Source organism: Manis javanica, chromosome 5 (genome assembly GCF_040802235.1).
Source record: "Manis javanica isolate MJ-LG chromosome 5, MJ_LKY, whole genome shotgun sequence".
In the NCBI taxonomy this organism is placed as follows: domain Eukaryota; kingdom Metazoa; phylum Chordata; class Mammalia; order Pholidota; family Manidae; genus Manis; species Manis javanica.
In genome coordinates, this window is record NC_133160.1 from 69,084,222 (window position 1) to 69,106,381 (window position 22,160).

The 22,160-nt window shown below is 41.5% G+C and overlaps 1 long non-coding RNA gene across 2 annotated transcripts in view; it reads right to left on the reverse strand.

The window, feature by feature from the left end:
• LOC108393435 (uncharacterized) overlaps nucleotides 1-22,160 on the reverse strand; it is a 395,153-nt gene that overhangs the window by 267,662 nt on the left and 105,331 nt on the right. Inside the window, exons 1-4 of one of the 2 annotated variants that reach the window (XR_012131584.1) lie at nucleotides 15,441-15,500; nucleotides 11,705-11,888; nucleotides 10,825-10,951; nucleotides 2,085-2,288 (exon numbers count right to left, since the gene is read on the reverse strand). This is a non-coding gene — a long non-coding RNA (uncharacterized lncRNA). Of the gene's footprint in view, nucleotides 1-2,084; nucleotides 2,289-10,824; nucleotides 10,952-11,704; nucleotides 11,889-15,440; nucleotides 15,501-22,160 lie in introns of those variants that run through there. The other variant, XR_012131585.1, reaches the window with a different exon arrangement.

Here is a 22,160-nt window from a genome sequence, read left to right on the forward strand (position 1 = left end):
AACAGTCTTCTATAAAGAAAAATCTTGATAAACATTAAAAAGCAGCCCTAGAGGGGCTGAGGTATTTTCAGGGGTAACAATCAAAGGAATACCAGAAAACCTGCCATCCATAGCCTATGGAACTAGACATTCCTCCCACGCCCCCTTTCCTTATTTATAGGACTGCCTGGTTATCACAGATTCTGGGGGCTGCCATTGTTCAGAGGACTCATAAATATCCAACAGGTATTTCATGAGAGAAAACACAACTGAGTAACTTCCAACTACCTTAACAAACAGAAAGGAGGAGAACTTGTCTTCTTGGCTCTTGCCAGTCCCACAAGCCCCTCAAACCATTCCAAGGAGAAGTGGGAGGCACTCAGACACGCCTCTCTGCAAAATTCCCCGCCAAATCAGAGTGACGAATGACAGCATCCATTCCTAAAGCTAACCTCTCACTTTTCGTGAGCAGAAAAGCAGGGTTTTATTTTAACCGTGTTTCACAAGCAAAAGCAGTGGAAAGAATTCCATGCCTAATCTTTTCTTTTCCCTCCCTTGAAATGTGATCATATTCCTAACTTTAGTCATACTGCCTGGTTTCCCTTTCTTAATGGAGTGAAATTTATGTCTATGATTAGAGAATTGGCTTGGGAAAACCATTTGAGTTTTAAAAGTTATATGTTTTAACAATAATAGATATGGGAACCCTGGAAGAAAACCAGTGTATTTTGGATGTTAATTCAGACATCCTAACGACTTGGCTATTTCAATCCACAGTTAGTAGGTAACGGTGGTATTAGACATATTTGAGGGGGAAAAAAATTGAGTTGAAAGTTTTCACAAGGATAGCATAGTGATAAATTTAAAATTATAGCCTAGATGTATGTGCAGCTTTTGGGTTAAGATGTCTGGGATTATTTTGAAAATAAAGAATAAGGTGGCATGCATTAAAAGAGTAGCTTTCCTAGAAGTGCATTTACTACAAGCATGACCCTTAAACTTTAGCATTCATAGACACCGGAAAAAAGGTCATCAGATATTCCTTGCTTTGTGTGATAGGTATGTTTCATAATTCAACAAGATTTTTCAGTGTATCAAGGAAATTCACAACAAATGAAACAATGCGGTCAGATTTTGAGAAGAGGAGGGTCAAGGCCACAAAATGCAAAATGCCCTCCATCCAACCAAACAGGCCAGATCCCTCCTGGATGGAGTCTGCGGGGTAAGTCGTGGGAGCTCTGTCCTCACAGATGTAAATCTGTTTACCTTCTTGCTGTGTTCTTAGAGCAACTTACTTACTATTTCTGAGCATCATCTGCACAATGGAGTGCTATCAGTCTCTCACTTCAGAGGGTTTTGTGAGAATTAGATGAGATAATGTATGTAAAACAGAGAAGACATTTATTACATTTTGGTTCCTTCCTCCTTCCTATCCAGCTGTTATGTTGGCTTTGGGATACACAAAGTGGAAGGAAGGCATCTAAAAGAAAACTAAGAGGTAGACATGGGGGTGAAAAGCAAGAGTTCCTTGGAAGTGGGCTGTCCTTACTTGACAGAACCATCTCAGTTAACCAAACAAACACCACCTGTACCTGATGCTTAACCTGCAGCCAGCCCACCCTTGCATGGAGGAATACTTTTGCAATTGGGGTAATTGCCTCCTAATGCCTTTAGTTTCTAAGTTCTTCTAATCAAGGCATGCACATTCATTTATGTACCTGTTGTACAGCTTAACGACACTGTACATATAGTTTGTGTCATTCACTTACTATTTTATGCTATGTCATTCATTTCAATACTGTTCATTTAATTGCTTGTCACAAAACAAGTCATAAATATTTATTAGTTCTAACAGCATGATAGTGCAAAAAGTATCTTTAAAGATGCCCTAAGGATAGCAAAAGAAAATCTAAATCTATGACCCCAAGTGGTTATTTAACAAATTCTCAAATTCTTAAATACCACTGTAACATATGACACCCTCTATAATGTAGGAAAGTACACTTGAGAAGCCTAAAAGCCTCTTCAGGCTTCTTAATAAGTTAAAAAGGTTAAAAATACAGTATTGAAAATTGTATAAAAATATTTTCTGGCGAAGAACTTACCATTTCCATCCAAATCTCAGGTGACTTTGTGTGGAGGTCCATTTTCCCAAGGAACCAAAGGTTGATCACTTGACAAGAGTTCCTGGCCTCATCAATCTGGGGGCATAAAGAACAAGAAAATCACACACTGAGGTCGCTGAGCAGTTCATTCACGGCAGAAGACGCTTGTTCCCACACACAAGATGAAATTTCAGAGTTTGGGACCTGCCGGAGATTACAAATCATACATATCATGGGCTTTTAGGAAGCCCCATAAGTAGGTGAAACTGCCAATATTATCTCCATAAATGCCAAAGGCTTAACATCATGGCTAGAAGAGGCACGAGGCAGTTAATCATACCCCCCAATCACTAGCACATACAAGAACTGAAATGAAGTACTGCCTGCTTTAGATCAATTTTAAAGCTACTGCAGGTGTCTGCGGCAGGTGTCTGCTTGCTTTTGAACAGAGATGTGTAATAGTCAGATGCGTGCTGGAAAACCCATGTCCTGCCTTAAAAGAGCTGTCTGATGATAAGAAAGCTGTCTTTACTTCATTCAAGAATCTAAATTACCCAATTTCATTATACCATGGTGGGAGAAGCCATTTGACAAGGAGAACTTTTAAGTTCATCTCTTTCTTTGCTCCCCATTTCCTCAGCTGAGACTTACCTCAGAGTCAGCAAGGGGCCTCATTTTATAGACAATTTGCCACAAGTCATAGTTTTCTTTGGTAATGAAAGACTACTGAAATATTTGGACCTCTTTTAATTCCACATTACTCAAACAAATAATCAATTCACTCATTTAAGTTAAAAAAAATTGTCAATTTTGTAAAGAGGGGAAAATTACCCAAATTCATTATCTGGGTAATACAAGATCATACAACCAGACTTCTCTCATCTTTTTTAAACTTTTAACTATTTATTTTAGCATCATATAGATAGATATTTAAACAGCGGTTGGTGGAATTAAGTAGCACCAATCCTCCATTTAAAATATTTAAATAAGATTTCATACCAGCATGGCTTTATGCTAACATTTCTTAAATGAATACAGAAAAAAAATCTACTACAGTAAATGTCCTGCTCACTACTTCCACCAGCCTCCACTCCGTCACCACCAGCAGCCCCAAATTGCTTTACTGCAGTAGAATGATGTTACAGTGTTAAATTGCTAATCATTCAAGTGTCCAGGCTAGAGGAAAAGCCACGCACACAGTCAGTCTTCCTGAGGTGAATTAACGAATGAAAAGAAGTGCGTTGTAGGAGTGCTGAGGCTGCAAAGGAAGGAGCTTTGTGGGGGAGAAGGACGGGCTCCCCAAAGGCTGTTTCCAGGCCCTCTGGCCCACCTGGTCCCTTGTGTAATCCTGGGGTTTCATCTGGTTTTGCTGTCATGGATTTAAGGGTGTCAGGCAATAGGGGGATGATTCAAAGGGGACTGCTCTCAGTGCTGGGACTGAGGAATCCTGACAAGCTTCACTCTGGCTCCCCTACTTTCTCTTTCCTCTGTTCCTGATGCTTCCCATGGCTGATACAGGGGCCAGAGCAAACATTTCTGGAAGACAATTTCATGTTGCTGACAATGTGTTGTAATCAAATCAACAAAGCACCATTTCTAGAAGCCTCTACCCGACAGAGAAATGACACTGTTCCACCAAACACTTCCTTGAAACGAGATTCCACCGTTACCCTAACCTCCACTGAATAAAGATTCATTCAGATTTATTATGTGCCAAATCCTCTGAGACGCCGGCAAAGACACCAAGATGCAGCAACAAGAAGACAGGCCCTGCCAGCGACACTCTGCGCAGGGGGTGGCTGAGGGAACGAGAGGATTTAAAGTCTAACTTCTCCTCGTGGCTCTCTCTCCCCTTTAATCAAGCCCACATGTGTAACGCCAGGGAACTTAATGTGGTGAGGAGGGGAGATTATAAAAATGTTCACTTTCATCCTATAGATATGAGAAAACAAGAACATATTGCCATTACTCGACAACTTTATAGCTCCAAATAATGCTCGCACACAGTAAATCAGTGAGGGTTTCCCTGGCTGCACTGAGTGGGTACCTCACCGCTGCAAGGGGAGGGAGCACAGGTCCTTCCCAGCCAGGGCCAGGCTGCCATGGCCCCAGGTAGGTCAGGGAGAAGGCGCCAGAGAAGGCAGGAAGCAGGGAAGGCCCCAGCTGCTCTCAGAGCCGACAAAGTCCTCCAACCCCCAGGCCCTCTGCAACCTTCCCTCTCTTCTTAAGAAATGACAGAAATCAGGAAATATTACTTCAGCTTGCAGGCTTCTGTCCTGGCCTATCAAACCCAGAGAAGTCCCAGCAAATTACTGGAAACTGCACTTTGAACTTAGCCCTTGGCAAGGAGCCCAGTCAAACAGAAATGTAAAAGTTCCTTTCCTCGGAGGGGCCCCTGCACCAGGGCGTCCCTATAGACACTCTAGAGCTGATTGCAACAGGTTGGAATGAGGCCCTGAGCCAGGAAAACAAGCCCTGACCAGTATGATTTCCTACTGCCTGTGTTGTTTCTTAAAAAGGTTTTTTTTGGCTTGTTCTCCCTCGTTTTGTTGGACTAGGTTACAGGCTTGGGTCCCATCGAGGAAAAGACTGGCACCGTTTTCACCAAATGCTTAATCCTTGTTTAGTTCAAAGACTGCTCCATAGGCCCCCGCGGTAGGTGCAGTGATGCTGGGGGCAACAGAAGGGCAGGGGCTGGCCAGGCCAGTTGCTAAGCAAATCTTCTGAACGCCCAGGGAACTGAGAAGTAAGCAGCTTGGAAACCCTGCAGATAGTTTCAGCTCTGAGAAGGGAGATGATCCTTCTCTGTCCGCTCCACTTCACCACACGGTATTGAAATAAACCAGCAAGAGGGGCCGCCCTGGCTTACACGGGCAGCAACGGTGATTTCTCCTTCTTAAGAGGAAACAATCAAAACACTGGGCTCGTTCTAGCTCTGTTCTATTTCTCTCTAGAAAAACTGAATTTGCATAAGCAAATAAACTGACTCATTACAAAACTAAGAGGTCAGCGAGAGACACATAAAACTAAAGGTTAGCTGCAGAAACAACCTCTACTGCAGCTGTAGCAGGGAGATGGTTGGGAGACACAGTAAACCCCCCGCACCCCGGCCCCCACCCATCAACAACCTGTGAAAGGGAGGGGCTGCACTCCATACCCACTTTCTGTCAGATCAAACATTCCTTTCTCAAGTACTAACACTGACTGAAATCACAGCCAGATCTGGCCAGCAGTGACCCAACCCTCCTAACGTGCAATCATTCTAACTCCTTTAGCATACTGGGGTTTTCCTGCAACATTTGGACGGTTTCACATACAGGGTGTGAACAGTACAGTGATCTACTCCTCTGATAATTTTATGAAGAAAATTGCTGAAATGAGTTTTTAAAGCCCTGAGTCCTTTATAAAGGTCTCTAACGTTGATAGAACTGCTTTTGCCATCTCTAAACCCATAGCTTCCCCCTTCCCTGCCTTCCTGACCTCCACCAGACCCAGTTCTACCATAATCAACAGTCAGAGAATACCACACCATTCCAGAAAAAAATGCTGTTGGGTGAACTCTCATTTTAGGACACTCCTGGCTGGCCCTGCCATATTCTAGGATGGTTCCCACAGCTTTTCCACTTTGTCAGTGCTGAAGTCCTGCATGGAATTTATCATTTGTTTCCCCCTCTCTAACTGGCCAGTGGTTTTAAGAGAAGTAATGCAAGAATGAATGACAAACCCAGACATTACATAAAGTCTACAAAGAGGGTTATGTGTAGGGTGGATTGCTCTCTCATCCATGCATTCAACAGGCACTTACTATGGTTCTCCCTCACAAGCAGATGCTGCCATACATATCCCCCTCAGGCTCTGTGGCCTCATCAACAAAATGACCCAGGAGAAAAGTGCCTAACTTCTGAGGAGCTTGTGCCAGTAAATGGCAAGTGTGAGTGGTCACAGCCAGCACAGAGAAAACCCCTGTGAACACCTGGAAGTAGAAGATTCAACACCAGATAAGAGGTCAGAGGTAGAGGGGAGCCGCTGGTGCTCACAGGAGACTGAACTCTGCCCACATCTGAACTCCCCAAGGGAAAGGGCCAAGCATGTGAAGCAGAGTCAGGAACTGGGCTTGATGCATTAGAGCAATGTAACCTGAGCTCCAGTGTGCAAGGGAATGCCTAGGAGTGCTTGACCAACAGGCAGACCCCTCAGCCACCCCACACCACTCCCAGAGGACTGCTCTAGTAGGTCTGGTCAGGCCTCAGCTGATCGTGAAGCTGGACATCCACAAGCCACACTTTGAAAATCTCTTCGAGAAGAAGAGGAATTAGGCAAGGGGGAAGCAGAGAAGTGTGGAAAATAGCAAGAGATGGCCTAGAAAATGGAAGAACCAAAATGGTGTGGCAGAAGTGCAGAAGCTGTAGGGAAGAGAGTTTGCCTGGAGGCTGGGGGACGGCAAGGACATTGAGAACTTGGGCAAGGTTCACTCGACTCCCTGTAAGACAAAGAGAGGGTCAGTAGAGGGTAGAAGTAAAAGATATTTTGGTTTATTCTTTTTAAATGCTCCAATTTATTCAAAAATATAAAAAGTCAGCAAGTATTCTTAAATTTGTATTATGCCAATCTGATGTTCAAGTGAAAATATTCTAAAACTCAGGTTAATCCAAGTTTCTTTCAGAAAAGCAACTGCATTCAGGCAACATAAGTAATTGGTTGCCTGGAATCATAGGACTAACTTATCAGTAGCTATGTAGGACTAAAACCACACTATGTATCCTAATAACAGCAGGTTGTGCATTTATGACCATCCACTTCTTCAGTTTCTTAGTTGCATTACCAACCTGAAGCATGAATGTATGTTCAAAGCCACAGAGACACAGAAAGCGGGAAGAACTGAGGTTGTAGAGAAGGCCTCTGTTTCCGTTCAGAAGTCCACGGAACCAATGAACTTCAGTTGTGTCTAATCACATAGAAGAATAGGGCTGAGTGGGGGATGACTAGCTGCCAAGTGACAGCAAAATTCAGAACACTTCCCCACGAGACAACAGCCCAACACCAAAAAGCCTTCACTACCTCCATCTCCATTCTTTGGGCCACAACCACCTTCTTGATGACAATAGAAAAAATATTTTTAATTGCCTTATAAAGAAGGCAGTACTAAGATCCACAGAATACAAAGCACGGGGATGAAAAATAGGAGAGAAAATATATCTGGGAGATCTAACATATGACTAATGAAATTTCTAGAAGGAGAGAACAGAGAATAAATTGTGGAAGAAATCATGAAATAAATAATATGAAAAATTCCTCATATCTGAAGGACACAAGCAAGAGCCCACTAAGGGAGCAGTATACTAACTAATAGAAGATTTACAACAAAGCACTTCAATGTCAAATTGGGAAGATTCTAAAAGCTTTGGGGAAGAGAAGCAAAGATCACATATGAAGGACTGGTGGTCAGAACTGCTGTCTTCAGCAGCAACATCTTCAGCTAGAAGACAACAGAACAGTGCCTTCAAAATGCTGAAGGAAAGGGATCACCAACCTAGGTTTGCAGCCAGGCTAGGTGGTACCCAACCCTACACATGCCACGCAGGCTGGGTGATGACCCCTCTCCTGTCTCTCACTGAGCTTGTCATTTTCAAGGCCCTCACTTGGGATTATCGGACCCAGTTTGTCAGATAAGGAGCTACCTTTACCCAGGCAAGTTACACAAAGAACCCTCCCCATAATGCCCATGGTCAGTGGATTTAAATTCTGCCACCTGAGCCCATGACCCCTTTAATCCTTAATCTCTTCACCACCTTTACCATTAGCTTTACTGTCCTTCCCCACACCCCACCCAATTCGGGCCCTCACCTGCACATTTGCATTGTAAGTTTTTCTCCTGTACCCACGGATGCTCATGTTGCTCTTTACATACATGTTTCCTGAATGCAGGGGCAGCCCCCACTCAGTCTGTGACACCCTAACAATGGACTCATGACAGGGAAGGTAAAGTCTGGTGAGGCTCAGAGCAAGAGAAATAGAGGAATCTGCTCCTAAGGAATGCCTCTTGTATGATTAAGGAGTTTCCAGTCTGTCCATATTTGAGCTCACCAGGGCAGAAGAACACAGGGAGTCTGGGCAGAAGCCTTTTTAAGAAATGCATTTGCCTGGAACATCATCCTTATCATAATTCTCAAGATCCTTAAGCCCAACTGTGGTAAAGAACCTCTTTGAACTCAGGTTCAGCAGAGAAGAGGTAACCCCATCGCCATACTCCACCATGACGAACAGAATGTTCCTAGTAACAACTTATGGAGCCCAAATAAGCAGCCAAGACAGTAGGACATGCTAGATAATAGGAGTAAAAAAAATTTAGGTGAACTTAGTATTTACTTGGAAATGTACAATACATATTCCCGTAAGCCCCAATCCTGGTATATACCACCATCACCACAAACCCAACACGTTCAGTATCAAATTCATGACCTTTCCTAAAACCTCCTCCAGCTTCCTTACTTTAGTCACTGGCATCACCAGCATCCCTTGCACATAGTTCCAAAACTCAGCATGTCCTTTGCATCCTCCCACTTCCTCATGCCCAACTGACAAAATCCTGTCAAATGGGGAGAGTCCTGTTGGCCCACCCCTGCATTTGCTCCCCTATCTCCCCCACCCATCTTCCTAGGGTCACTGGTTCGGGCCTCATTCCCTCTACCTAGTCCACAGTTTCCCACCTACTGCCACCAAATTAATGAATCCAGGGCAGAGTTCTAATTATTTTGTGTAAAAGAGACCACACACAAGCTGCTTCCCCAATATCCATCTTCCCTTCTCTCTTAGTACAAGAACCTTAAGCCTTAGCTAGTCACATAGCTGCTCAGAATAAAGTGCACATTTCCCAGGCTGCCTTGAAACTCGATGTGGCAATGAGAACTAAGTTTAGGCCATGAGATGTTTAAAAAAATGGGTTGTCAGGGACTGCCAAGAAGGCTGATTAAAGTAAGCAGAGTCAGCAGGCCTGTATGCCCCTTTCACAGTCCATTCTTCCTCCTTCTAGCCTGCAGTGCAAGCACAACGGGTAGAGTATGCAGCCATTTCAGACCATGAGGTAACTGTGAGGATAAAAGCCTGCTTCGCTAGAACAGAAATGCAAAAAACTAGGAGAGGCCTGGATCCCTGATGACTGTATGGAGCTCACATGCCTGCTTTGAATTGTAAGTCTCCAGAGTCTTTTATGTGAGAAAGCAACTCTTCTGTGCTTAAGCCACTATTTTTCAGGTCTCTGTTACTCAGAGCTGTGTGCAAATCATAACTGACAAAATTTTCCTCTAAAAAATCTCTGGTGTCTCCCAAGTTCCAACTAAACAATGTCCAGACTCCTTGGCCCAGCACCCCTGGCAATCCCAAATCTGGACTGCAACTTCACTTCCAGCCTGTCTTCCACTCCTTTCCCTTATGCAATTTATAATCCAGCCAAACTGCACAGCTGTGGTTCCCAAGGAGCATGGCCATCACCGAGTGCCTTTAAGAGAATTACAGCACATTAGAGCTGAAGACCTCAGTGAACCTCTAGAACAGTGGGTTTATGACAGTTATTATCAGTGAATCTCCCTTTCTTTTTCTTAAACAAATATCATACGCAAATCTCCAATACATAAGAGATAAAAAGCAGAGCTGCTCTGACTTTAAAACCACTGGTCTGGTCCAAATTTTTATTCAATTTTTCTTAAAGTTAAATAAACTAAGGCCAAAATGGGTGGGAACTGCTTGGTCTCAGCTTGGCTAGTAGCAGGTCAGGACTGGGCCCCAGGTTTCCCTCCTTTGTTCTGTCCTTATTTCTACCAATAAGTAATGCAAAGACAGGGGCCCAACAAAAGCAAAACTAAGTGTAGCAATTTTCAGATTCCCACGTTTCTGGTTAAAAGAAAAGGGAATTATATGAAAGAAGGATTTACAGACCCTCTCAATCCCCATCAACTAGAGATATACAAGAGAAACAACAGTGGGCCCAGTATTAATTCCCATCAATCTGGAATTTGCCAAACTCCAGAATGTTCCCCATTTCTGAATACCCAAGGGAGCCATCATAGTTAGCCCAGCCTTCCAGAGAGGCAAGATTATATACCAGGTCAAAGGATGTGTCTCCCAGTATACTCATAAAATCCTATTGCCTGGTGTTTCACTCTATTAAAAACTATCAAGATGTTGACTTACCTGGGAAACCATATCCTCTTGGTTCTTGAGGCACTAAGAGTGGCAAATTAAGTTGAAGATGCTGTTTTTTCAGACCTGTCTTTGGGGTTCTAGTGAAACCCTGATTCTATCTGACTGTGTTTAAGGAAGGTCACTGCTCCACGTAAAGTAGAGGAGAATGAATCATTGAATATTAGAGAAAGGGACATAAGAGACCATTAAGTCCCATTTCACTGAAGTGAAGTTCTGCTTCGTATGCTTTGTACATTTAACTGTTTGAATTAGGCTTCTTCTATTTAGGTAATAAAATCACAAAGCACAAGACAAGATGTATCACAAGGTTAACGTTTCCTAAAGAGAAATTAATTGGGCTATGATTGCTGAGAAGAGAAGACAGGGGAAGGGGAAAAAAACAACTTGTATATAGGAGCCAGAAGGCGGCAGAGGCTAAAATTTCTTCAGCCGTGATTCAAGGCAGTTTCTCTGCTCTCCAGAGAGAGGGCAAAGAAAACAGTCCCCTAATGGGGTGGAGCGGTATGTGGAGAGCTATGGTCAAATGCAACTGACCACTCACCTTCACTGGGTGTTAAAAAGACTTGGGATTGCAAATGCCGCTCATTCCCTTCAAATCCAACCAGACCTTAGGAGCAGTCTGACTGTCAGCACACCGTGTGCCCTGGGGCAAGTGATCTCTCTAGTGTCTGTAAAACAGAGATGATAGTACAGTACTTACTTGATGGGGTGTTACGAGGAATAAAGTGCCACACAGAGCCTGGCACATGGGAAGTACTCAATAAATGTTATTATCATGTTTTACACTGTTTTTTTTAACACTGTTTTCTCTCTCCAGCTAATCATAAATGCCTTAAAAGCAGAGGCCACGCCCTTATGCCTCCACAGGACACAGAATCCATACTAGACGTTTTCAGCGTTGGTTGACTGATTAATAGGCACTGTTAGAGGAGGCAGAGCTCATTAGATTACATGTGACAGCATGTTCCTTCCAGTTCTCAAAGAAACTCCCTACAAGCCCTTTATTTGGAGAGGAAGCAGCAAATCCCCGCGCCTTTTAAAGAATATCAAAGTGTCCCCTATTTTCTCCCATTTTCCAGATCAAAGAGAGGAGCTGTCAAAGGCAAGTGAGGGATGGCAGAGCCAGGGAAATGACGCAGGGACGCGCTTCCCAGGCGAGCCGGTAGCTCGGGCTCCTGCTGGGGCGGCTCGGCCCTCCCCTCGCGAAGCCTCCGCGTTCAGACTTGCGCCGCGGCTCCCGTAAAGCCCGCTCCGCCTTTCCTTCCCGTGTCGCGGGGCCTCTGTCTTGCATCTGTCCACGCCAGAAAACCCACGGCCAGCGTGCCTTTTCATTTGTGAGAACAGAGTGGAAGCTGTCTGATGCAGAAGCAAGTACCCTTTGGGGAGACACCAAACTCAGGTTCCAAGCAGTACTAGCTCACCTGCCCCAGGTTTCCGGAAGGCGGCGGGCGCTCACGCGGCGGGCGGGGCGGGTCACGTGGGCCTCCGTGTCTGCGGAGTCGGGTTACCTGGAATGTCGGGCCTCTGAGAGTCTGGGTGGAGGACCGAAGGACGGGGTGCCGGGAGTGGAGGAGTGTAGGGTGACTGGGTGGAGAAACCAGAAACCTGGGAGGAGGGAAACAGGTTTCCTTTTTTAGGGCACCCGTGCTGCAGGCACGTGTGGTTAGGGCAAGAAAAATTTTGTTTATCTTGAAACAAAGAGAGAAGCGAGGGTGCATATTTTCTCCCTGAAAATATATATGACATGCATACCTAAAGTAGTACTGGGTGAGACCAAAGTCGTTGGCAACCACGCAGTAATGGGGCAAATCTGAGGGGTCATTGTGTAAGCACTGGCTACTGAGAAGGGCTGTATAATAGGCGTATTATGGAACGCACACCTGGCCCCTGCAAAGCTGGGGAGCAAAAAATTGCTTTTATAGAGCCATAGAGTGAGCAATAGGATGAAGGTCTTCCCTTGCGTTAGAACAAGTTTATGCACAATATAAAATTCCAGGTATTGAGCCCCACATAGGCACAAGTGCATGTGCCGGCCGCTTGGACTTCTGATATCCCGCACTATTTTTCCTTAAGACTAAAGTGGAATCCTTTCATTCTGGTCTACAGTATTTGGGGAAATCAGACTCTAACAGGTAAGTTCCTCCGCAGTTGCCATCTGAGTTTACAGTCAGCAACCTGGAAGAAAGGGATGTAAGAGTTTACCCTTTAGGAAGGCAGACACCTCTGAGGGGAAATGGGGCACCTTCAAGATTAAAACTTAACTAGAAAAGGAAGAAAAATCACATGGTATCCCTTCTGCTGTCCCCTAATACCTTGAGGAGTTCAAAGGTTTTCCAAGCCTGCGGCACTTGGCAATTATAATTACACAGTAAAATACCTAAGGTTAATGAATAACCTCTAAAGGAAGTTACTTCACATAATGACAGCAATTTCTCTGAACTAAATGTTAATAATAAGGCCTGTAATACTATGAGAAGGAAATGGTGGCAACTGGCAAATGGAACTCTGTTGCTTGGTAACAAGACCCGAGGTATGAACATTCTCTTTACCTCTCAGGAAAGGGGTAAGTGGAAAGATTGCAGCTCTGGCCTGAAGGCTTTGAAAGGCAGGCAGCCTTAGGAAGCCACCGTCTTGTCGAGCCATACATGAAGTGGAAGCATATGTGGCAGATCCCTCTGTTAGCAGACAGAAGTTTGAAGGGGAATAATTCCCTAAGAATCACTTAGTAGCACGGTAAAGGAAATAGGGTGTAATCTTATAGAGACGGAGGGCAACCTAGTTCACGTTACCTGGTACAAATCACTGCTACACAAATAGAACATTTCAGCAAAATCTACCCAAGGGCTAAATCTCCCCTGCCACCCTGCTTGTTTGTTCTAGCAGAGAAATACACTTTGATCTCTTGTTTGTTTTTTCTGTTTTGGAGCAACTGTGGCATTTGAGAGATGAATTAGAAAAGGAATGCATTAAGACAACCTCCGAGTGCAGTGTTCCTTGTAGAGGACAGTTACACATCTGAACTGCAGGCCTATCTTTAGTTGGGTAATTATTGGCAGTCTGAATTGAAAGATCCTAGAGACAACTTCTTCCAGCTGGTCATTAATCAACAGGAAATAGCCTACGGCAAGGTCATGAGTACCTTAAACCATCACAGGAGCATATTCAGTGAGAGGCTGAGATAAGACTGAGAGCTTTACGTCCCTGTTTGTTTTATGGCAGTCATTCTTAAATCTGCCAGGGTACCTGTATCACCTGGATAGCTTTTTAAGAAACAGATTCCTGGGTCCTCACTCCTGGACATTGATACTGTAGATGTAGGATAGTTATCTGGGACTCTGTACTGAGTTCTCCATGGTGTTAGGATCATCAGCCGCATGTGGGAAACACTGTTTTAAGCTAGGTTAGAAGCAGTTTTCTGATTAGACAGAAGATGGAAGGAGAATGATTTCTTATACATGGAATTTAATATAGCTTAACTATTTCCCTAAGAGAAATTGACACATTTTTAAAAAGAAAACTAAATATATATTCATTGTAAGTGCATTGTTTTATCATGTTTCATTTTTAATATTAAATTTTTTTATTAAAGTTATTGATATACAATCTTATTGGTTTCAAATGTATGACACAGTGGTTCAAGAGTTACCCATATTATTAAATCCTCATCTCCTTTAGTGCAGTTACTATCTATCAATGCAGAAAGATAGATGTTACAGAAGCCTTGATTATATTCTCCATGCTGTACTACCATCCCATGACCAATTTATTAATATTAAAAAATTTTTAATGTAATACCAAAATTGTCTTTCAGACTATCATTTAATTTGATACTACTTACTGTAACTTTAGCATCTTCCTAAGTAGGTGAATAAAATCATCTGTTCTAGGCCTAGGAGGCTTAAAAGGTTCACCATGTACAAAATAACAAAAAAGGCAGTTTGTTCTCTAGTCTTGGTTATTTTTTCATGGAGTTCTCTGGGGAAAATTAAAGTTCCTATGGCCAGGATCCTCACCTGAACATAAACTACTTGAGGATGTACCTGGCCTGCTGCTAGGCTACTGCTCCCACACTCATGGGCAATGAGCTATTATTGGCTGAGTCACTATATGAAGAGTTCTCTGCCCAGTGCTCTGTGCAAAAGCAGAGACAAAGGGGGATTCCAGACCTACAGATTGTCAGATACAGACATAATTCTAGTGCTTGACCTATCGCTGCGGTGAAAACAAGCTGAGTAATAAACCATTTTACCCTAAGAGTGTTCCATTATCATTCCTCAGTCTCACTGAATCCATAGTGAACTTGCCCAGGGCTGAAACCCATTGGCAAGACAAGTTCCTTATCAAGGGTTGGCCAAAACTTTCTAGAAGCTCTCAATAGCTTCCTTTTCCCAAAATCACCACCAGCTCCTTCTGACTTCTCCTGTCTTTGGCTAATTTATTTTAAAATAATAATAATCCTATATAATTTAGTTGTAAGTCTTAATGGACTAATGTTATAATGCTTAAATAATACAAACATATCTTTACAAAAAATGGTGGGGAGTAGTTCTTAATTCAAATGAATGACTCTTGTATAGCAAGAAGATTTTGGTGGCAGATTCAGCTTCTGACCCTGAAAATAACAATAAATTACATGTGGATTGAGTCCTGAATCATAAGGATCTCTGTATTTACGATGTAAAATGCAAGAAAATACATGATAATAAGACTTTCTAACTTTATTCAAAGAAATTAAAAGCCAGCCACAAAAAAAAAATCAAGAGAAACACCATCAAAATTATTTAAAATAAATGTCATCAGAATGTGTGGATTGCCTAAACTATATGAATGTTCTTCACAAAGAATAGAATTGACAATTTGACAAAAGCCATTTCTACTTCCCCCAGATTCTTTGGGGGGTCATTAATATAGTTCTTCAGAAACCAGAAGCATGTTCACTTGAACCCCAAACCCTAATTTACTAGAAGCTTCTTTAAAAAAGATCATTACTCCTCTACCCTTATATCCTTACTCTGGGCCTAGTAGGAACCTCTGGAAACTACCACTGGGGAACTGATGACATTTAGGAATCCTGATGGTTAGGAGAGAACACTTCATCCCCACTCCTGCACCCAAGGGTGCACACACTTGAAAGACCACATGGACATCATGACTCACCAAGCCTACTTGAATTGAGGGTGCCCAGCGTGGTTGAAAGCTGTGAGAGCTACATGACCCTCACACCTCACTATTTCAAAAGTGCCAGCCTTACATAATGTGACGGCTAGGCAAAAGGAAGTGACGCTTCCCGCGCCTACCTCCGCCCCCACTCCCACCCTCCTGTCTCTGTGCTCTGGGCACCTCTGCGTGACTCCAGTGAAACCTTTGCCAGGGTAATGTTGACTCATCTGTTCCCTGTGTTCAAATAAATACACACTGCTTGAGGTCAGGCAGTGGATTTTACTGAGTCTCACTCCGCAGGGTTGAGCGCAGTACTGCAGGTACTGTAGGAGAGGAAAAATTTTACCTCTACCCTCTTAGAGTCTCTGGCTGGGCCTGAGAATTAAATTAACGTAAAACAGATTAACAGGAGACAAGCATACAGATTTATTTAATGTAAGTTTTATGGGACACAGGAGCCTTTGTAAGGAAATTAAGACCTAAAGTGCATACTAGATGGATCAAACAGAGGCAACTGTAGAAAAGTAACTGAAATATATGGGAAAATTAAAGGAAGATAAGAATTATTTTAACAAGTTCTGCTTGTACAGATTTCTCTCGGCCTCAGCTCTCTGTCTCTGGTGATAAGAGTGTTCCTTGTCTCCTGGCACAAGGAGGGCATCTTTCATGAGAGTTTTATCCCCTGCTTTCAGGACGAAAAGGGAGGGTCAGACCACCCTTCTTGCACCTGCTATTTTTTAGTGCCTTTTACTCAAAATTATATGCCCAAGTGGCATACCTTGGGGAGGCATACTTGCCATCCTTCTGTACCTAGTACATTAAAGAGTTAAATACTGATGACTAATGAGTGCATAAATATCTGTGCTGTTAATGTTTGCTTTCTCTGTAGTAGCCAGTGTCTCTTTTTGTTTGTTTTGAAAAGCAGATAAAATGTTTCATGCTGTACTTAGTCACTAAAACCTTAGTATGAATTAATACAGTTGGTGATTCTTATCCAGACTAGAAGCAATGATGGACTTGAAAATATGGCAGAAGAGAGGGAAACAAAAAGTCAGAATAAAGAATAACTATAAGGAAAAATTTTTTGCCAGTATTTCACTATGTCCACAGGTTAATCCTGAACAGTGTTCTTATTCCACTTCCTTTCCACCAAAAGGATAGATGGTGATTTAGTTTAAATGAGTCTGTCCCATAAGTACCACTAGGATAATAAAGATATAGTATGCATCCTAATTGAGGCCTGATATAGAAGTGATTGTTTCTTGGTGAATTACTTGTCCTGTGCAAAAATACACTAGTTAAAATAAACCTATGGCATTCCTGGCACCAACTTGCACTAGATTCAATTGAAGAGTGACAGAAGTATGGGCAACGTCCAGAAGTTTAATTACGGAGTCTGGAGTCAGACAGACCCTTGTTAAATTTCTGATTCAGCCTTGGATGACCTTTGGCAGGTTATCTAAGCCCCAGATTTCTCATTTGTAAAATGATAATAACAACTTCACCTTCTTATAGGATTGTTGGGAACCAGATTACATAAAGCAACAGGCTCATAACAGTAGCAGGATGATACTATTATCCTGTGCTTGATAACGTTCATCAAATGGAATGGACTGTTTTAACATATTTTGGAATCCCTCTGGCCCAGATACCATAACCCAAGTCTAAACCTTCTGGAAGAGCGGCCCTCTTCAGACTCTCAATTCTTAATGCACAAAAGAGCATGAGGTCTGGCTGAAGGTTGAGTCTTCACAACACAAAATGAATGAGGGAATCAACCGTTTTGCAGTTAATTTGATCAATAAACATGATTAGACCACATAAACCAAATTATTTCTTGGTTTGACTGAATATGCTCAAAACTATAAACTGTTTCTGCTGGTGAGTATCAGGGACATAGTACTAGAAAACCTTATTTTTAAAATCACAGACTTAAGAGAAACATGGATTTTTGAAATCCATTAGGATTAAACAACCAAAACGAAACAGGTTTAAGCCGAGTAAGTTAAAGGTGTGCAGCTTTGGTCCAAGAGCCAATCAGCCTTATTCTGTTAGAGCTAACAAAAGTTTTCTCTCTCTGTTAGAATGAATCAAAACCCTCTGTACTCATCCAGAAATATATATAAGCCCTGATCAAGTAATCATCAAGTAAATTGTGTTCCAATATTCTATCTCCCTCTTCAACAAGATAAATTCAGCTTTTTTCTCTCAGAACTAACTGACAATCCTGTTATCTGAACAATAGAACCCATAGTATTTATAATCCTTAAGCCTCTGAAGCAGCCCTGGTCAATGTCTACTTTGAGGTAACTTTATGCCATTATTACCTCAAGAAATGGGGTTTCTCCTCCTGAAATATTCTTATTCCTGTAGGGTACTTAACCCTGTCTTGTTTGCTAAAATATAGCACATATGCTTAATGTTTAGAGTAAACTCTCAACTCTGAAGTGACATCAGAGGATCCAAATTGGGTAATTACCAGGTGCCTGAGTTTATTGAGCTTGACCTACATAGACAGAATTTGAATGATTCTGCTCAATTCCTATTTCTAGTTCACCTTCAAATCTGTTTCCCAAGGACTGGTAGTTCCTCTCAGTTCTCATGGTCCTGTGGTAGGGAGAGTGAAGGAAAACTCTTTGGACCTCAATTCCAGATCCACCCCTTAATTCTAATTGAAACCATCTTCCTTCCAGCCACCCAAATCACAACTCTGTGGCTTCCCTGGATTCCACTCAATTCCACTCATTTTCCCATTTTTCTGGGCACAGACTCCAGGTCTGTCACACAAGCTGCCCCCACTCCATGGCTTCCTATGCCATCTCTGAGCCCACCATGTTCTTTCAAGCTCCAATCCCCTCCCAAACCTGTTCCTCATCCACCTTCCCACCAAAATCTGCCTCCAAAACCTTATCTAAGGTTTAATCTCACTTTTTTGGGACTTTTTGGAATCATCTCTTTTAAGCCCTAAACCTCTCCCAAGCACTAATATTAGCATAAATATTTCTAAAGCCAATCACATTTCAGTACTCATCAATGATGGGGATAATTATCTCCTCATGATTTTTAAGCAAAACCAAGATCCTACTTACCTGAATTGCCAATGGGTTACTGTAGTCTCAGGTAGTATGCCAAATACAGCCAAAACATCAAAACCTAATCCATTTACAGTGTCTGAATTATCGAATTTGGTCATTCAGCTGCTAAAATTAATATGAGGCTTCAGATTTCCACTTAGAATAGTACAGACATTTAGTCAAGACAGACTAAAAGAAATAATTTTTATCTCTTTAAAAATAATATATCAAGCATGTGCTGTAGCACACTGTAAGCTATGTCTAGGGAAGAAAAAAACCTTTACTCTCTTAGGTTCTGCAACTGGCGACTGTGAATTAAACTGACAGAAGACAGATTAATCACACACAAATTGTCTTTCCTGTGTGCATGGTCAGGGAGGGGGGCACTTCACAGAAAAGAAGTCGAGAGACCAAAGAAGTAGAGAGAGCTGGGGTCTTATACACCATTTTAACAAAGAGTAATAAAGTGTGATGAAGAGGTTAGACAAAGGAAAAGTTGGGGTGAGGTGTATGGGGGGGTGCTTTTGGGGTGAGGATAAGTTTTAGGAAGCTGACTAAGAAGTATATGGTAAATAAGGTAAGTTTTATGCAGTCTCAAGTTATCTGAGATGAAAAGAGTAATCTCCAGAGATTTACAGAAAAGGAGGATAACTTTACAAATGGAAATGTCATTTAAAAATATACTCTTTTTTTTTATAAAAGACAAATGTATATTCTGCTTTTAGGCAGAAAGGGCAAGGACAAAGAGCTCCTCCTATGTTTGCTGTTTCTTAATAGCATTTACCTCAAAATAATTACAAATGGTATATTTCAGGGCCTATTCTGATCCCCTTCCTCAGATGAATAGCATGCTGGCCTTACCCTCAAAGAATTTATGTAAAAATGAATTCATTAAACTGCCCTGGATTCAATATTCTAGAAGAAAGAATTATGGTGGGAGAGACATCACACATAAGGCACTATATTTCAGTTTTGAGGTATTTGCTGTGGTTGAAACAAATAATATCCAAATTTAATTAGTTTATACAAAAATGCTTCACTATCCCATCCTGAAAAATATGTTTCATAATAAGTTTAATGCTTTCCCCAAAATGGGATAGCTAATTTGGGGATGACAGGAACTATAAATCCATTATTTTTTTGTGGGAAAAATACTGAGGTATTCCCAGTAGAAAATCCCAACCAATTTCCCCAAACATCACTGAAACACTCTGAGACATCTGCATAACAATGCATCAAGAATTCCTGCAGGCTACAAAACATTTAAAACACTAATTATCTAATTATTTAATACTTAATGAACTCATTAGGAGTACTTCTGTATGCAGTACTTGATCTTGTACAGAATCAAATATGAATTATGTTTTTCCTTCTGCGCTACTATAAACATGCCCTGTAATCTAAATAAATAATTAAGTGATATTTTAAAGACAAATAAAAGTTCAAATAAGACTCAGCAAAATAAAATAAACAATACAGCTATTTTTTAATGGCTACCACTTGAAAGACTGGTGAAAGAGGTTTGGTGGTAAGAAGCAGAAGTCAGCCTGTAGTCACTATTGCTTTATGGAGGTGAGAGGTGAGAAAGAAAAGAAGGCGTGCTTCAAGGTGAAGCTTTTCTCCAAAGGAACAGCTCTTCTAGACTTGTTGGACTGACCCAGTTTCCTCATTGGCTTTTGCAATATCTTAAAACACATTTCACTAAATAATATGGGGAATATGAAGTAATAATGTGCAATATGATTCATCAACATACACCTGATTCAACTGCAAGAACAGATGAAAGGAATCTTGCTCAGACTCCAGGACAACTTAAAGTTCTTCTGGCTTCTGTGGGCATACCTTAGAGACAGTGTGGGTTCAGTCCCAGACCACCACAGTAAAGCAAATATTGCAATAAAGTGAGTCAAATGAATTTTTGTTTCCTAGTGCATATAACAGTTATGTTTATACTATATTGTAGTCTATTAAGTATACAATAGAATTATGTCTGAAAAATAATGTACATTACTTAAAAAATACTTTATTGCTAAAAAGTGCTAACCATCATCTCAGCTTTCAGCAAGTTGTAATCTTTTTGCTGATAGAAGTTCTTGCCTCAGTGTTGAAGGCTGCTGACTAATCAGTGTGGTGGCTGCTGAACATTGGGGTGGCTGGGGCAGCTTCTAAAACAACATTGATGTCTACCACACCAATTGACTCTTCCTTTCAGGAATGATTTCTCTGTAGCATGCAGTGCTGTTTGATAGCATTTTACCCAAAAACTTCTTTCAAAATTGGGGTCAATCCTCTCCATCCCTGTTACAGTTTTATCAAATAAGCTTATGTCATATTCTAAATCCTTTGTTGTCATTTCAGCAGTCTTCACAGCATCATCACCAGAAATAGATCCCATCTGAAGAAACTAGTTTCTTTGCTCATCCAAATGGATGGGATTTGGCAGGGAGGTGGGGTAGGGAGGCTGGTCTCAAGAAGACTAGAAAATATAGGCCTATGCATGTAAATATGAACCTTGTCTATTGTGTAGGCTGTTATCAGCTCATGCAACTAAGTGTTTATGTTTATAAGTAAATCTTGAATGAAAGTTTAAAAATAGAGGTGAAGTTTGTTTTTCAAGAAGTCTGTTGCATTTTTTCTAAACATCTTCAGAGGATGAAACAAAGTATTAGAATGATAATATATATCAAAAATGGAGAATTGTCACTCCCTTGCTTTTCTATTCCAAACCTTCTTAAAAATTGTGCTTGATCTTCTAAGTCCTTGGCTGTATCTGCCTTTCCTTTTATTTAATAGATTGGTTTCAATTTCACCAACTCCTGTCTCCTGAATTAAGAATTTCCAGCATTAAGAAGCTCATGAATTACAACTTACTATAATTATTTCACATATAAGCACACCTCACTTTTTCCACTTTGCAGATATTGCACTCCTTTACAAATTTAAGGTTTATGGCAACTTGTATGGAGCAAGTCTATTGATCCAACAATAGACTTGCACCAACAACATTTGCTTTCTTTTCCAACAGCAGTTGCTTACTTCATGTTGCTGTGTCATATTTTGGTACACAATATTTCAAATTTTTCTATTATTATTATATTTGCAATGGTGATTTGTGATCAGTGATCTTTGATGTTACTACTGTAATTTGGGGTGCCATGAACTTTGCCCATATAAGACAGTGAACTTAATTGATAAATGTTGTGTGTGTTCTGACTGCTCCACCATCTGGCTATTCCCCCATCTTTCTCCTCCTTCTGAGGTCTCCCTATTCCATGACACACAAAAATATTGAAATTAGGTCAATTAATAACCCTACAGTGGCCTCTAAGTGTTCAAGTCAAAGGAAGAGTCTTATGTCTCTCACTTTATATCAAAAGTTGGAAATAATTAGGCTTAGTGAGGAAGCATGTCAAAAACTGAGACAGGCTAAAAGCTAGGCTTCTTGTGTCAAACAGTTAGCCAATGTGTGAATGCAAAGGAAACGTTCTTAAGGGAAATAAAAAGTGCTACTCCAGTGAACATATGAATGATAGTAATATGAAACAGCCTATTGCTGATATGGAGAAAGATTTTGTGGTCTGGATAGAAGACCAAACCATCCACAACATTCCCTCCCAAAGCCTGATCTAGAGTAAGGCTCTAA